Genomic DNA, 18,811 nt, shown 5'->3' with positions numbered 1-18,811 from the left:
TGACTTCTCCTCTATAACCATGAAAGGGCAAGATGACATCTTTTTCCAATAAAAGGCTGTTTCACCAACATTGAAAAATCTGTTCCGTGTAGATGCCTTCAATAATGATCTTAGCTAGAGCTTCTGGGTCACTTGCTGTGGCTTCTCCATCATCACTTTGCTGTTTCACCTTGTACGTGTTGATGTCACAGGGGCAACTTCTTTCCTTAAACCTCATGATCCACACTCTGCCAGCTTCAGACTTTTCTTCTGCAGCTGCCTCACCTTTCTCAGCTTCACAGAATTGAAGAGAGTCAGGGCCTTGCTCTGGATTATGCTTTGGCTTAAGGAAATGTTGTGGCTTGTTTGATTTTCTAACCACTCAAACTTTCTCCATCTCAGCAATAAAGGTATTTCACTTTCTTATCACTGTGCATTCACTGGAGTAACATTTTTCATTTCCTTCAAAAATATTTCCTTTACAGGGTGCCTGGGTGGCTCAGTAAATTAAGTGTCAGACTCCTGATTTCCGCTCAGGTCATGATCTGAGTCTTGAGATCAAGCCCCACCTCAGGCTCCATTCTTGGCAAGGAGCCTGCTTAAGATTCTCTCTCCACCCTCCCCTCCGCCCTGTTCCTCCCACTTCAGTTCTCTCTCTCTCTCTCTCAAAAAAAAAAGAAAAAGAAAAGAAAAGAAAAAAAAAAGAACTTTTCCTTTGCATTCACGACTTGGCTTTGGCACAAAAGGCCTAGGTTTTAGCTTATCTTGGCTTTCAACAAGCCTTCCTCATTATTCATTTCCAGCTTTTGATTTAAAATGAGAGACACATGGCTCTTCCTTTCACTTCAACAATTAGACACCACTGTAGAGTAACTATTCATTGGCCTAATTTCAATGTCATTGTGTCTCAGGGAATAGTGAGGCCCAGGGAGAGGGAGAGAGATGGGGAAAACAACAGGTCAGTGGAGCTGTCGGATCACACACAACATTGATCAATTAAGTTCATTGTTTTATATAGGTACAGTTCATCGTACCTCCAAATAATTGCAATAGTAACATCAAATATTACTCATTACACAAATCATACCACAACAAATACAATAATAATGAAAAATTTTTAAATATTCAAGAGGTACCAAAATATGACAGAGACATAAGGTGAGCAAATGCTGTTGGAAAAATAGCAGACTTGCTCAAAGGCTCAAAGCATTGTTGCCAGGGGCGCTTGGGTGGCTCAGTGGATTAAGCCGCTGCCTTCGGCTCAGGTCATGATCTCAGGGTCCTGGGATCGAGTCCCGCATCGGGCTCTCTGCTCAGCAGGGAGCCTGCTTCCCTCTCTCTCTTTCTGGCTGCCTCTCTGTCTACTTGTGATTTCTCTCTGTCAAATAAATAAATCTTAAAAAAAAAAAGCATTGTTGCCAGAAAACTTCAATTTGTAAAAAAAATAAATAAATAAAAATTTTTAAAAATGCATCTGTGAAGAGCAATAGAGTGAAGCGTCATGAAACAAATTATGCCTGTATATATAATGAAAAGTAACTTCTTTCATTTACTAGCTCTCCCTAGGGACAACAACTATTAGCAGTTTCCTGTTTGTTCTTCTTAGGAAAGATGGAATAGAATTGAATATAAATATACACACACATATATAAATCGAGCCCCACATCAGGCTCTCTGCTCTGCAGGGAGCCTGCTTCCTCCTCTCTCTCTCTCTGCCTGCCTCTCTGCCTAATTGTGATCTCTGTCTGTCAAATAAATAAAGTCTTAAAAAAAAAAAAGAACCCAGTTCTTAACTACCTGGATGCTAATCCTATTTACTTCACTTAAAATTTGTGAGATGGGAAGCAGTCACTATTTCTTGCTGTGCTCTATTTTCTCATCCACAAAATGTGGATAACCATAGTTCCTTGAATGAATAGCTATCATGAGGATTAAATGGATCAATACTTAGAGCAATGCCTGACACATAGTAAGAGCTTAAATGGTTCCTGAATGAATTAATTACATGATAGATATGTTTAATCTTTTTTAAATTTTTTCCAGTTTAGGCCTCATTTTCCCTACTCTTTTTAATTTTTTATAAACATTTATTTTTATTTTTACCCCCAGGGGTACAGGTCTGTGAATCACCAGGTTTATACACTTCACAGCACTCACCAAAGCACATACCCTCCCCAATGTCCATAACCCCACCCCCCCTTCTCCCAACCCCCCTCCCCCCAGCAACCCTCAGTTTGTTTTGTGAGATTAAGAGTCACTTATGGTTTGTCTCCCTCCCAATCCCATCTTGTTTCATTTATTCTTCTCCTACCCCCTTAAGCCCCCATGTTACATCTCCACTTCCTCATATCAGGGAGATCATATGGTAGTTGTCTTTCTCTGCTTGACTTATTTCACTAAGCATGATACCCTCTAGTTCCATCCACGTCATCGCAAATGGCAAGATTTCATTTCTTTTGATGGCTGCATAGTATTCCATTGTGTATATATACCACATCTTCTTGATCCATTCAATAGATATGTTTAATCTTAACCTTAAATTATATTTTACATTGTTTTGTTTTTATTGCTTCTTTCTTTTAAAAAATCTTTTATGATGTGAGCTATATTTGCTTTCTGTGCATATGTATGTATGTTTCTTTTGGTAATTTTAAACTGTTTTTCATGTTTGTTAATTTATAACTTTATAGATTGCATTTAATCTTCTATTTTCTTTATATATTATCTACTGACTCCAAACTGAATAATGACAAGTTTAGTATACGTCTACTTCTTTCTTCCCACCATTTACCCTTCTACCTGATTTTATTTTAATATTTTTCTGAGTTTTTACCTTCATAGGTTTAATTATACTTATCTATTATTGATTTATCAGCTTTACCAGCTTTAAATTAAATCTTTTTTTAAAATTTATTTGCTTATTTGAGAGAGAGACAAAGAGAGCACAAATGAGGGGGAGATGCAGAGGGAGAAGAAACAGGGTCCCTGCTCAGTAGGGGCCTAACACAAGCTCAATCCCAGGATCCTGGGATCATGATTTGAGCTGAAGGCAGAAACTTAACTGACTGAGCCACCCAGGGGTCCCTAAATTACATCTTTTGACCACTGGCTATAAAAGATGAGGACTTTAGTGTTTTCAGTTATACACAGCATTCTTTCCCCCATTTCCCTTGAATTTTTTAAGTATCATTGTCAGTTTTTAAAATTATTATTTTTCCCAAATACTTTGAAGTCTTATTTCTACAATTTAATGGATTCAATGTGCTCCTCCAGTTGATCCCTGTGACAGTTTGTTCAATAGTCACAAAAGACTCTTAGGAGCTTACGTATTTAAAGATATCTGTCTATCATGGCTAAAATTAACAACTCAGGAACAACAGATGTGGAGAAAGGAGAACCCTCTAACACTGCTTGTGAAAGTGTAAACTAGTGCAGCCACTCTGGAATATAGCATGGAGATCCCTCAAAAAGTTAAAAAAGAGCTACCCTATGACCCAGTAGTTGTACTATTAGGTATTTATCCAAAGGATAGAAACATAATGATTAGAATGAGTATATGCACCCCAATGTTTATAGCGGCAATGTCCACAATAGCCAAAATATGGAAAGAGCCCAGAAGTCCATTGACAGATGAATGGAAAAAGGAGATGTGGTATGTATATATATTCCATTGTATATATATATAAATCAAACAGAATGAAATCTTGTCATTTGCAATGATGTGGATGGAACTAGAGGGTATTATGCTAAGTAAAATAAGTCAGTCAGAGAATGACAAATATCATATGTTTTTACTCATATGTGGAATTTAAGAAACAAAACAGAGGATCATAGAGGAAGGGAAGGAAAAATAAGATGAAATCAGAGATGGAGACAAACGATAAGAGACTTTTAATCATAGGAAACAAACTGAGGGGAAGGGGGTGGGGGGAATGGGGTAGCTGGGTGATGGACATTAAGGAGGGCATGTGATGTAATGAGCAGTGAGTATTAGACTGATGAGTCACTGACCTCTACCTCTGAAACTAATAATACATTATATGTTAATCAATTGAATTTAAATTTTTAAAATGTGTATCTATTTAAAAAAAAAAAAGAAAAGAAAAGCGACATGGGGAAAAAAAGAATGTCTTTGTGTGTATGTGTGGGTGTGTGTGTGCACTACTGCCAAGGCTTTTGTTGTTAAAATAGTTGTATTTTTCTCCTCTGCTTCTTTGCTGAGTTTTACCATATTCATCCTTCTGCTGACTTGCTATGAAGTCCCTGAGCTCTTGTATATTTCCTGAAACACTAGTTTTTTTTTTTTTAACAGTGATTACAATATTAAATAAATACATATATATATTTAATGTATGGGTTGTTTGGTAACAATTTCTGGATGTTCATCTGAGGCAACTTTTTTTTTTTAAGATTTTATTTATTTATTTATTTGACAGACAGAGATCACAGGTAGGCGGAGAGGCAGGCAGAGAGAGGGGGGAAGCCGACTCCCCACTGAGCAGAAAGCCCGATGCAGGACTCGATCCCGGGACCCTGGGATCATGACTTGAGCCAAAGGCAGAGGCTTTAACCCACTGAGCCACCCAGGCACCCAGCAACATTTTCCTTTATTGTCAGTGTTCTCCATCTATCATTTTTTCTTTTTTTTCAGGTCATAAGAATGTACATATTCTATGCAGTTTCCTTTTTGCTTGTTATCCATTCATGAATGAGGTGAGTTCTTCTGGGACTCTAGTTCATAGAAATTCATGTGGGAAAAAAATGAGGACCATATTTTGAGCTAGCAGGGATTTACTCTTTGACACATTGTGTGTGTGAATTATTTTAGCTTTAACTTCTCAATCAGAAGAGAGCAGTAGTGAAGGCCTGTTCAAAATAATATCCTTTTTCTTTATTTTGCCTCACTCATAAATACTTTGAACAAATGTTATTTCCTTGGGCATTCCTTATTTGGCCTTGACTACTTTTATTTCTTTAGTCAAACCAGCTCCAAAGAAGTTTTGTATCAGCTTGCATAGCCATTCTCATTGTTCCAAAGAATTATTGGTTTTGGCAACAATAGTGCCCCATGTAATTAACTGTTCTGCCAACCTTGTTTCAGGTCTGCAGCTATAGGGTCTTTCTAGGCATCTACCTATACCCTAGTTTACCTTCATTGTATTTGGCAGTGCTTTTTCACGCAGTTTGGGGTTTTCAGGTGTCCTCTAGGTTTGCCCAAGTTGGGATTTTTTTCTGTCCTAGTTGCCATTTTCAAGAAAAGAAGGAAGAAAATACTAATTTTCGTCTGTGACTAGAACTGGAAATCTTACCCAATAAATAATTCTAACTCTAAAACTATCTAACAACTCAATTTTTCTATGTTAATTCTGAAAATACAATATAAGATTATCTGGCCTTAAGGCATAATTTCCTAATATCATTCATCAACATACTTCAATGTAGATGGTAGAGTTTATAATAAATAACTTTCTCACACACACACACAGAAAGATCCATTTATATATTTAACTCAAAACACGTGAATTCATCTGCCAATCTTTGAATGAAAGAAAAGGGCTTTTACTTTGGGTATGAGTCAACTGTTTATAGGTGCCCCTGATGAACCACATCCTTTTTTTTTTTTTTTTTTTTAAAGATTTTATTTATTTATTTGACAGACAAAGATCACAAGCAGGCAGAGAGGCAGGCAGAGAGAGAGGAGGAAGCAGGCTCCCCGCTGAGCAGAGAGCCCGACGCGGGACTCCATCCCAGGACCCTGAGATCAGGACCCGAGCCGAAGGCAGCGGCTTAACCCACTGAGCCACCCAGGCGCCCCGATGAACCACATCCTTAATGCATTATCTATAATTTCCAGTTCCCTTCTGTTTATTTTTTTTTTAAAGATTTTATTTATTTATTTATTTGACAGAAAGAGAGACACAACAAGAGAAGGTACATAAACAAGAGGAGTGGGAGAGGGAGAAGCAGGCCTCCCGCTGGGTAGGGAGCCCCACGAGGGGCTCAATCCCAGGTCCCTGGGATCTTGACCTGAGCCGAAGGCAGATGCTTAATGACTGAGCCACCCTGGCACCCGTCTAGTTTCTACCTGTTTAGAGTGAAATGATTTAAATACACTTATAAAACAATGTAAGTCCAGAATACTTTAAGGTCTTTATGATTCTCCCCATAAATATCTTTCATAGTACTTTTGCCACACCTGTCTCAACAGGAATTGTTTTTGGCACCTCACCTCTGTCATGTCTGTTCAAATTGTTTAACCTAATTTTCACATAATTAATAACTATTTTTTAAATTTATATTTTATTGGTTATTTAATGTCTAATTAAATCGTACACAGTAACAACTGACAACTACATATTTGGCAACAAACATACATAACTCCTGAATGCAGAAATGCTTGGACTATAAGACAACAGCCACGACTACTCATTCATCTGTCAATGTGCTGTCACAGGCATCTGGAAAGCACGTTTTACATATGAGATGGAGAACCCTGGTTCCTCCTACAAGGCTGAAAGCATCATCCCTATATTCTGAGTCTGACACATCCCACATATTGTTTTTGGTATGTCTTATGTAAATCTCTGGTATTGGCATGTTAAGTTACCATTTATTCCTTCTTCATGAAGGCAGAGAACAGAATATGCTCAAAAACAGTATCTGAGTTTCATGTGCATCAGATTTACATTATTTTGAGTTTTCTAAATTTTAGGTGTTGGAAGATGGAGACTGATTATAACTGGCCTTTACCCATACACATGTGTCTTATAGTCAAGGTCACGCTAGTTCGGTCGAAAAATCTGGACCAGCTTTTAAGAGGCACACAATTAAAAGAATGTAGAAAGGATAGGGAGAGTTTCTAAGGTTATTAGCTGTCTAGATCTTGGAAGAAAACAAAAGCAAAAAAAGCACAAGTCCCCCTATGGACCATGGATTTTTTTATCTGAGTTTAAGGACTAGTCCAATATTATCTGTTGTTTTACCCTTAACTTTATTTTTTTACTGTTGCCTGATCAAACAGATTTAGATTCTCTAGACATTTGTTGAGTACTTATTACATACTAGGTTCTGAAATGGTTATTTTCACGAGTATCATCTCATTTAACTCTTACACTAATTTGGGAGACATGATTTAATATGAGGAAATAGATCAGCAGAGCTAGAGCCTTAAACAAAGATACTCAGATATAAAAAGTCAGGCCTCAACTACCTCCAGGTCTGTGCGGGGCCTTTTACTGGAGTAGGAATATGGGATTATAGCCCTTGGTCCCACAAAGTACACTCCATAAACTGATGCTTGTTTTACTATTACAAAATTATTGTATAATGAATTTGCAATTATTTTTTAAATGTTATATAACTTGGGATGGGAGAATTTAAAAATATATTAGGAAAAAAGGTGCCTATTTCAACAAACTTAAATCTTGTTGCTAAGAAACAGTAATAAGATCAATTTTTAAAGAGTCATTCATAATAAGTGATGGTAAGAATAATGACAGTATAGCTGTATTTCCATAGGTGCCCTCTTTTCAACAACTTAAAACAAGTTCTGGAAACATTACTTACTTTCACAAGAGCCCAATAACAAGAGGTGGTTGTGACTGCCCGTAAACATGGGATAGAGCAAGCTCCGAAAGTCCCAAGAGCCCAAAAGCCTGTGGACAAAGAAGGAATAGAGTCTCAGTGCCTGGTGTTCCATCCATTAATACTTCATCTCTTCAGCCACCATCAAAATGATCACTGCTATTTGTCAGAGACAAAAAGATCTGGGAGACAAATTTCAGCTGTAACCTTAACAGTGTTCTAAACATAATATTGCACCTTTCCTAATCTTCTATAATTTGAGCCAGACTTCTCTTCCATCACTTAAAGACTGGAACAAAAAGAAATTGTTCATGCCCTAGTTTTGGTGTCCTAAAAGAGGTAGATTTGTTTTTTGCTTGTCATAAATGTGTTTCCCTGGTTTACTGCAATAAGCAGACTATAGGTAGGAACTCTCTCTACAGTAAAATTAATAACTGCGTTCTCCATTCAGGCTCCAAATGGATTTTAAAGAGATGTCTCTATTTTGTGTGCCTTTCTACCCAGTTAACAAAGGTATCTAAGATCATGGAAACTCCAGCCATAGTCTCTAGGGAATTCTGGGTTTAAATCTGGTTTAAGTTACCTTAACACAGATGTATAAACATTATTATTAGTAGTAGTATTAGTATTATTATTATTGGTGAAATTCTCACCGGACCCAGAAAATGTGAACTGCCAATGGGTTCCGCCACCACCAGTCACAACCACTTTTATTTCACTCTTTGTACTTACTAGACTTCTCTAGCTGATCATTACAAGATTTATGTGTTATCTTTCCTGTTAATTTGCAAATGTCCTGAGAGAGCTTCTATTTCTGCTCTATCCCTACTCACACATCATAGAATGGGGGATGGTAGGGATAGCAAAGCAGCACCAGTGTCCTCCTGCACCCCACGTCTTCCTCATATGCTAGTAGCATGACTCTCCACAAACATCTTATGATATAACCATCACTATTTCCATTTTCTAAAAAAGGAACTTGAGTTTTAGAGAAGGTGAAAGACCTCCCTAATGTTACACAGCTAGTAAAAAGTCAGGATGAGATCCAAACTGAAGAAAGGCAATAAATGCTATTTTAAAGGTCAAAGGAGAGAGAAAAAAGCTTTTCCACTTCCTCAAACCTGTGATAAAGAAAACCAATTACCATAATACTCTCCTGCATTTATTCAGAGTGTAGGTCAAAATATTAGGAGTGTTTTGTAAGTCATTTTCTCTTGATTATCACTGCAATACATGCTCTTCATAGGAAATATGGCAAGCAAACAGAGAGAACGTTCAATACCTTAAAAAAAATCTCCCCCAACTCAGCACTCAGAGACAATTACATTTAATGTTCCAGCATGTTACTTTCTAGTTCTGTTTTCTCTTCTAGTTCTTTTTGTATATATTTTCTCTACATAATTAAGATTAGTCCAAATATTCACTATTAAACCTCTTTCATATAAAATCATAATGAAAACATTTCTCATGTTATTAAAACCTTTTATTAAACATTATAATGGGCAGCACAGCCCTTATACCAGGTTGCCCAGGACCCAGGGTTTTCCAGCAGCCCTGCTCAGGCCCTCATTTCGCTATACCCCTTGCCATGAGAATGGGGGTCCATAGGGAAAGGAGAATGTATCCACACAGAGTCTGTGTCATCCTTCTAGAACATTCTCTAGATACTCAGAATCCTGGAATTCCATGAGCAAATGGCCCCACTGAGACCTTCTCCAGTCTTATTCCCTGAGGGCCAAGAGCATAGCACTGTACACGCCAGACCCAGGAGTGGCCAAGTGGTGCAAGGGTGTTGATGGATTTTGGGTGTGAGAGAATTGAGTGCCCTTGAAAGCTGTGTAAGACTCCTCTTGGTGAGGCTGAAACAGAGCTAGAAGGAGTAAGAGGCTCGCTCTTCCCATGCCATCATATTCCAGAATGGGATTCCAAAGAATCTGAGACTTCTAAATTAATATATGACCTTCTAGGCCACTGTCAAAGCCAGAGACTGACACATACTCTATGAGTTTCTTACTTGATTTAAAACTTTAAAATATTTAGACGTGTTATGTAAGTAAGCTTCTATTTGTCCTCTTGCCCCGGGCAGCCAAAATATGGAAAGAAACTGGCAATGTGCATATTTTTGCATGTGGATATATCATAATATTCTTCTAATATTGAACACTTAAATGGTTCCTATAAATTTTTAAATGATATATGTTAAACATCTATACATAAATATTTACCATACTTGCTAATTACTTTTTATGATACACTCTGGGAAGAAAAATTAGTGAGCCAAAGAATATAGACTCTTCACAACCAAAGTCTTAAACTAATGGCTGATTAATGGGAGATCTCACTGAAAGCAACCCCTAGCTCTCTATCCTCTACCTACATGCCAAATCCATTGACCTATATTAATGATTACAGAGGCCATGTCTCCTTTTAATGACTTTTATATATGGTCATTTTGTTTCAAGACAGGAATCTGACTCACAAAATATCTTTTTTTTTTAAATTGAGGTATAAATGATATATAACATTATATTAGTTTCAGGTATTTGACATAATGATTCAATATTTGCATATATGCAAAATGATCACCACATTAACTCCAGTTAACACCCACTAAGTAATTTTTGATATGCTTTTAAAAATCCATTAACTTTCAGTCCCTAAAATCAGGAACAGGCAAACCATGGCCCTTAGGCCAATCCCAACCTACTGCATATTTTTGTAAATAAAGTTTCACTGGAACATAGCCATGCTCATTCATTTCCATATTGTGTACATCTGCTTTCAGACAACAATGGGAGTGTGGAGTCTTTGCAACAGAGACCACATATGACTGGCCCACAACTCCTGAAATCTTTACTATCTGGCCCTTTGGAGAGTAAGTTTGCCAATTTTGATCTGCAATTATCACAGAATACAAACCATGAAACAGAGAATTAGCTACTGAAGAATCATAAAATCACAGTAGGTTCTCTCCCATTTCACAAATCAGATGACCTGGTCTCGGCGGGTTTGCTGTGGTATTGCTGCGGACATTCGATCAAGCACCTCATGCCTTCTCTGCTTCTCAGGCACCTACTCCATGCCCAACAGACCTTGGATCAGGTGCTGAGAGCTCACAGAATGAAAATTAATAATTTTTGTCTTCGAGGAGTTGACACATGTGCCTACTATATGTCAAGGAGTCCTTTTGCCAGGTTCTTGGGAGAATAACCCTTTGTTTTGGACCTCAAAGAGATTCTTGGTTTTCCGAATGTGTATTCAGGTTTTCACAAAAGGAACAGGATCGTTCCAATCTTCCTGTACTAAAGCAGCTTAGAGACTGAACTGCAATAATTAGGCTCCCTTGGTGAAAAATCACCAGACGTAGGAAGAGCAGGCAAAACAAATGATTCCTATGTATCAAGTGATCCCTCAAGAAATTTCCTAGATGTTTCTGCTTAAGCCAGTCAGGAAAACGAACTGCCCACTTTTTGACACCAGGATGAGCAAGAGATTGATAAAAGGCCCTTTGTTTACCTAAAAATTAAAATTCCTATTTATGAGGGGTGCCTAGGTAGCTCAGTCAGTTGAACATCTACCCTCTGCTCAGGTCATGATCCCAGGACCCTGGGATTGAGCCCAGCACCAGGAGCTTCTGCCACTCCCCACGCTTATGTGCTCATGCGCATTCTCTCTCTCTCTCTCTGTCAAGTAAGTAAGTAAATAAGTAAATAAATATATTTTTTAAAAATCCTATTTATGAGAAAAGCCTACTTGTGAGTACTGAAACAAGTCATTACTATTGCTTTACTCTTCATAAAGACAGAACAATAACAGAGTAATTGGCTTTGGGAGAGGACATAAACCTGAGCCAACTATTTCAGAGGATTCTAAGGAATGTGGTTTGAATCCAAGTTTGAGGGATTTTTTTGGCGTTTTCGTGGAAAGATAAAAGGGAGGAGAGATTATTTACAAGCCAGATACCTTCTCACTTCTTCTTGGCACAATTAACCTCTTATGAAATTACATTAGAAAACTACAAGCCAAAAGCAAAGGTCTTGATTACTCTGTGGTCTTGGATCATTACTGGTATGGCTATCCTATATCGTTGGGGTAAAAGAGACGATTCTTTGTGGATTTGTGCTCCTCCTCTGCCTCTTACGAGCTGGGCAACCTTGTATAAATTTCTCCACTGCTCAGAGCCTTATCCTCTGCAAAATGTTGATAATACCACTCACTTTGCTGGGCTCCTTCACAGACTAAAGGAGGTAACACAAGTCAGCTCATAATGGGCATAAAAGTTAAGGGCATTTAGTCAGAGCTAATTATCTCCAATGGCTCATTTACAGAAATGTGTCCATGTGTAAAGAGGAGTAACAATTTGCAAGAGGAGAGGCCAGTCCTGCCTGTTCATGCCAACTCAAAGCCATTAGAATGACTTGTTCTGACCTACTCAAAATAAACAAAGCTTTATGCAATTATCAACTATTTGTATTGCCTGATCCTGTTATGAGAACAGTCCTCAAAATATCTCCGAAGTATGTGCCAAGGACTTTGTTTCGTTTATTTTGCTTTTGTGAGAGAAATAAAAGATAACTCATGCTTGCATTGTTAATTGGCTTTAAAAAAAAAGATGTTATTTATTTATTTGACAGAGAGAGAGATCACAAGTAGACAGAGAGGCAGGCAGAGAGAGAGGCGGGGAAGCAGGTGCCCCATAAAGCAGAGAGACTGAGGTGGGGCTTGATCCCAGGACCCTGAGATCATGACCTGAGCCAAAGGCAGAGGCTTAACCCTGAGCCACCCAGGTGGTTTTTTAAAGGGTCTTGATTATGCCATTATTTTCAAGGGTTTCAAATGTTCCTTCCATCTTGTCCTTGCCTGACCAAGGAAATCAATTATTGTCCTTCTGTCCCTCACCCAAGCATCCAGAGCAGTTTGTCTCCACTTCTTCACCTTCCACACCTTGTAAACATTACTTATGTATTCACCAATTTATGGATGTTGTTTTCTCAGAATTTAACTATACAGGCCCACCCTCTACTTACCCAACCCAGAAGCCTTATATTCATATTCATCCTCTACAACAATGGGTCTAACAAGATGTATGCTATGCAAGACAATACTTGGGCTACTTTTATTGATCTTTTTAATCTTAAGCTTAAATTTTGCATTATGTGTACCTTTTACAATGTATATAACATATCAAAAGAGTGGGTAATAATTACGCAAGCTATTATTAATATTCTATGAAATCAATAAAATTTGGGGGCTCACTCCAATAAAGCAGTAGTACTAGGCATCCCTAGTGGTATCTGTGGTCCTTTAAGGGTGTCTGTAATATCAAAACTGTTTCACAATAATACTGAGATGGAATATATCTTTTTTACTCATTTTCTCCTGTATACAATGGAGTTTTCCAGAGGCAGCATGACATGTGATAGCGCAACAGACGGATGCAAAAGCAGATGTGGGAACCCAGTTGTTATCTATTTGTAAACAATGTAAAATGATGTTCCTGTCATTAAATTTCTTATTTTGGAAGAGTTCTTTTTCATAAAATTATGTTACTTATATTAACATATAATAAACGATTACTGTTATTTTCAAATGAAATAAGAAGTTTCAAATCTTAGTTTTTGAGGGCTGATGGAGGGGAGGTAGGTAGAGGATGGGCTAGATGGGGGATGGGTATTAAGGAGGGCACTTCTATGGGGCGCCTGGGTGGCTCAGTGGGTTAAAGCCTCTGCCTTCGGCTCAGGTCATGATCCCAGAGTCCTGGGATCGAGCGCCACATCGGGCTCTCTGCTCAGCAGGGAGCCTGCTTCCTTCTCTCTCTCTGCCTGCCTCTCTGCCTACTTGTGATTTCTGTCTGTCAAATAAATAAATAAAATCTTTAAAAAAAAAAAAAAAGAGGGCACTTCTACCCCTGAAACCAATATTACTAACTAGAATTTAAATAAAAATTAAAAACTATTCTTAATTTCAGATATCATTATGGCAAATATCAATAGGTATAGAGAGGTTTATTACAGCTGGCTTCTGCCAGTTTCCAGAGAGATGAAATAGTCCATGCTGGTAGTTTACACCACGGAAATTGGCAAACCCATAAATCAGGGCTTTTGTTTTGGAGAAATGCTTTACTAGCACACCACTGGATATAACTCACTTAAAAATTCTTTGGGATCCTTATAAATCTAACCAAAGAGGCAAAGAATCTGTACTCAGACAACTATAAAGTATTCAGGAAAGAAACTGAGGAAGACATAAAGAAATGAAAAGATGTTCCATACTCATGGATTGGAAGAACAAATATTGTGAAAATGTCTAAGCTACCTACACATGTAATGCAATCCTATCAAAATACCATCAGCTTTTTTCAAGGAAATGGAACAAATAATCCTAAAATTTATATGGAATCAGAAAAGACACCGAATAGCCAGAGGAATGTTGGAAAAGAAAACCAAAGTTGGCAGCATCACAATTCCAGACTTCAAGCACTATTACAGAGCTGTCATCATCAAGACAGTATGGTACTGGCACAAAAACAGACATATAGATCAATGGAACAGAATAGAGAGCCCAGAAACAGATCCTCAACTCTATGGTCAACTAATCTTTGACAAAGCAGGAAAGAATGCCCAATGGAAAAAGACAGTCCCTTCAACAAATGGTGTTGGGAAGACTGGACAGCTACATGCAGAAGAATGAAACTGGACCATTTCTTTACACCACATACAAAAATAGACTCAAAAAGGATGAAAGACCTCAACATGAGACAAGAATCCTTGAGGAGAACACAGGCAGCAACCTCTTCAACCTCAGCTGCAGCAACTTCTTCCTAGAAACATAGCCAAAGGCAAGGGAAGCAAGGGCAAAAATGAACTATTGGGACTTCATCAAGATCAAAAGTTTTGCACAGCAGTCAAAAAACAGTTAAAAAAAAACAGTCAAAAAAACCAAAAGACAACCAATAGAATGGAAGAAGATATTTGCAAATGACATATCAGATAAAGGGCTAGTATCCAAAATCTATAAAGAACTCAGCAAATTCAAAACCCAAAGAACAAAGAATCCAATCAAGAAATGGGCAGAAGACATGAACAGACATTTCTGCAAAGAAGACATCCAAATGGCCAACAGACACATGAAAAAGTATTCAACATCACTCACCATCTGGAAAATACAAATCAAAACCACTGTCACCTCACAACAGTCAGAATAGCTAAAATAAACCAATCAAAAGATAGGTGTTGGTGAGGATGCAGAGAAAGGGGAACTTTCCTACACTGGTGGGAATACAAGTTGGTGCAGCCACTCTGGAAAACAGTATGGAGGTTCCTCAAAAAGCTGAAAATTGAGCTACCCTATGACCTAGCAATCGCACTACTGGGTATTTACCTTAAAGATATAAATATAGCAATCTGAAGGGGCACCCGAATGTTTATAGCAGCAATGTCCTCAATAGCCCAAACTATGGAAAAAGTCTAGATGTCCATCAACAGATGAATGGTTAAAGAAGATGTGGTACATATATATAATGGAATACTATGCAGCCATCAAAAAATCTTGCCATTTGCAACAACACGGATGGAACTAGAGGGTATTATGCTAAGTGAAATAAGTCAATCAGAGAAAGACAATTATCATATGATCTCTCTGATGTGAAGAATTTGAGAGGCAGGGCAGGTGGTCATAGAGGGAAGGGAGGGAAAAATGAAACAAGATGGGACTGAGTAGGAAGACAAACTGTTAAGGGACTCTTAATCTCAGGAAACAAACTGAGGACTGCTGGAAGGGAGGGGGAGGGAGGGATAGGGTGGCTGGGTGATAGACATTGGGAAGGGTATGTGCTGTGGTGAGTGCTGTGAATTGTGTAAGACTGATGATTCACAGAGTTGTACCCCTGAAACAAATAATACATTATATGTTAATAAAAAATTAAATTAAATTAAAAAAAATTCTTTGGGATTCTCAGTAATGTTTAAGAAGATGAAAAATTCCTAAAAAATTGGGAACCTCTCTCTTAACACTGTTAATTGGTACATTCTTTTTTTTTTAAAGATTTTTTTTTTTTTTTTTTTTTTGGACAGGCAGAGATTACAAGTAGGCAGAGAGGCAGGCAGAGAGAGAGAGGAAGAAGCAGGCTCTCCGCCGAGCAGAGAGCCCGATGTGGGGCTCGATCCCAGGACCCTGAGATCATGACCTGAGCCGAAGGCAGCGGCTTAACCCACTGAGCCACCCAGGCGCCCCAGTAATTGGTACATTCTTGATACTCCTTCCACACCCTCACTTTTCTCTTCATACACTAACTCTGCCTACCTTTGGCTTGGCTAACATGGCACAGCACAGAACCTCCTTCAACTTACCTAATTCTTACTCTTTATTCCTCACATTTTCCCTCTAGCCTGATAGAAAACCAGTGATTCTTGTTATTTGATCTATGAAACTTCTGTTTGACAAAATATAGTGCTTCTCAAAGTGCATCCTAATTATTTGGAGTGCTTATTTATAAAGAATATCCCTGAGACAACTGCATCACCCCAACCTTACTGAATTACAAGTCTCTGGAGAGGGTAGAGCTTTTTAATATCCAAGAGGTAATTCCTATGATGATCCCAAGTTTGAGAAGTCTCTAATCCTCTGTCCTTCAGGGATCTTACCTATTTTGACAACCTTAAACACCTCTTCTTTGTTTCTCTATTTTCAGTCACTCTTTTGCTTCACACATACATCTTTAAATGTTCCTATGACATTTCCATATACTGCCTTGCCACCACTTCAAGTTCAACATGCCCTAGACAACTTCCCAAGCTAATCTGCTCCTCATTCTCTTTTCCTTAGCTGAAGACACAGTAGTTATCTCAATTATTCAGATTTCAACCACTGAAATGATTCCTACCTTTCACATCTTCCTCATTGCTCCCATGTCTAACTCGGTGTCCAGAACATATACTTTCTGTCTCTGAAACATCACTTGTGTCTCTCCTGTCCATTTCCCACCTAGTTTTGGTCTCCTTATTTCTGCCTTAGAAAGTTAGATCAACTTTCCTCTCTCTCTAGCTCTCTCTCTTTTTAAAGATTTTATTTATCTATTTATTTGAGAGAGTGAGAGAGATCACAAGAGGTAGACAGAGAAGCAGACTCCCTGCTGAGCAGGGAGCCTGATGTGGACTCTGAGCCAAAAGCAGAGGCTTAACCAACGGAACCACCCAGGTACCCCTCACCTTTCTCTTTTGTCATGAACTTCAAGTTCTCAGTGATTTGAAAACCAACATCATTCAATGTCTTTATGACTCCTAATGCCACCTGCTGGTAGGTAGGTATCACATAACATTTCTGGAACGTTCTTTTGGAGACTCATGTGTGGCCATTCGTCATTCATTCCATCATAGGGTACAGGTGCAGGACTCTTTCCAGCACAGAAATACTGGCCTCAAAATGAGCAGAAGAAGCAAGGCTTTGGTATGAGAGAGAGTCTGAGTCTCGGCTGCTAGGCAGGCAGAGCAGAGATACTGAGAATCATCCCAAAGAGTTATAATACCAGTGTTACATGTGTTCTTGCTGGAGTTAAAATAGTTTTTCCTGATGAACGGCCACACATCTGTAAAGGACAGACAGGCTAACAAGAGAAGACTAATAACAATGGGAGAAAACAGTTACCTGTAGGGCCAGGACGAAGGGAAGAAGTTTGAAAAATGGGAGCAGGCAAAGTGTGCTGGGAATCTTCTTTTCATTCCTTTCATCGCATCTATACACATCTCTGTCCTGCTCTAGGCTGGGAGGCTGACCTAACGCACCACATCCACTGAGGTTATCTGTGCTCTGGTTTCTGGTAGGGTTCACCTAAGGGAGCCCTGGAGGGAGGGAGACTATAAGGAAGGAGAAGAGTGAAGTCAGAGTATTTTCCTACCAGCTGATCTCCTGCCACTGCCTAAAACCTCCATCAAAGGCTGCAGCTCCTGCCAGACAGGCCTATCCTCAGTCCTCCACAGTCCCGGGTCCTCGTTGTGGCCCCTCCGCTAGCACCCGGGGTCTAGAGTGGTAGGAACACACATCTATGACCAGCCTGAGGTCCCATTCCACCCCTGTGCTGCTCTACATCCTGTCTACATCTGCACAGCTAGTTACTTTATGAACTCAAACCACCTCAATTTGAGTATGGCATGTGTTTCCTGTTGGACCCTGAGTGATATACCTGGCTAGAGGGGAAGAAGGAGGAGAAGGAGAAGAAGAAAAAATTAGTGAAGCTAAATGGAGGAGAGGAAGAGGGAAAGGAAAGACGTTAACTAATTTTCCTCCACGAAGCTGCCCTTTGCCTACCTGGGCCACATTTTTTCCTTTCGCCTACCTGGGCCACTCCAAGTACAGGTTACCTTTTCTCCTTCCATGTCTCTCTATCCTCTTTCTTCATTATTTTACGTTACCCACCATCTTCTCTTCTCTCTGTGTCATTCCGTTTAATGCACTAACTTAAGCTTCTTCTTCCTCCTGGATAGTTTATCCAACTCTCTGTCCATTCTGAAATAAATATGGGGCTTAAGGGGCACCTGGGTAGCTCAGTGGGTTAAAGCCTCTGCCTTCAGCTCAGGTCATGATCTCAGGGTCCTGGGATCGAGCCCCACATCAGGCTCTCTGCTCAGTAGGGAGCCTGCTTCTCCCCTGTCTCTCTGCCTGCCTCTCTGCCTACTTGTGATCTCTCTCTCCCTGTCAAATAAATTTTAAAAATCCTTAAAAAAAAAGGGGGGGGGGACTTAATCTTTCAAAACAAGGCACCACATGGCTTTCTGGGCTTAAATAAACTTCCTGATGATGGGATCCTTCCATACCTTCTGTCTTATCTGCAGGAGATCAACACTGCCTTAAGATTCAGGGCTTCTTGGAAGACACTCTCCTTGCAGCTTCCCCTAAATTCCCTCACTGACCCTCCAACTTTCAGGTACCACCCTTCTCTGCCCATTATTTGTAAGCCAGCATATTCAGACAAGGCCCCTTTTTCTAGATATGCACTGCCTATGCTAACCTCTAGGTATTGTGTTGTTATTGAAATTAAATTAAAAATTCAGTTCCTCAGTTATACTAGTCACATATCAAGTGCTCAGTAGCCACAAAAAAGTAATGAATACTGTATAGAGCATTTCCATCATCACAGAAAATTCTACTGAACATATCAGCATCTAGATTAGCATTTCCCCACCATGAATGTTTAGAACCATGAACGTTTTAGGCCAGATAAGTCTTCAATATGGGGGCTGTCCTGTACATAGTA

At 39.0% G+C, this 18,811-nt stretch overlaps 1 protein-coding gene across 1 annotated transcript in view; it reads right to left on the bottom strand.

Annotated features, from left to right (window-relative positions):
* The window catches only part of GREB1L (GREB1 like retinoic acid receptor coactivator), a 267,253-nt gene that overhangs the window by 184,864 nt on the left and 63,578 nt on the right, over positions 1-18,811 (bottom strand). The window contains exon 2 of the mRNA XM_004742815.3: positions 7,546-7,634. The gene's annotated coding sequence lies outside the window, so the exon portion shown is untranslated. The remainder of the gene's footprint in view (positions 1-7,545; positions 7,635-18,811) is intronic.

This window comes from Mustela putorius, unplaced genomic scaffold (genome assembly GCF_011764305.1).
Source record: "Mustela putorius furo isolate JIRA1106 unplaced genomic scaffold, ASM1176430v1.1 tig00003858_pilon_pilon_pilon, whole genome shotgun sequence".
Taxonomy (NCBI): Eukaryota; Metazoa; Chordata; class Mammalia; order Carnivora; family Mustelidae; genus Mustela; species Mustela putorius.
Note: the sequence above shows the minus strand (reverse complement) of the source record. Positions and strands in the feature narration are given on the sequence as shown.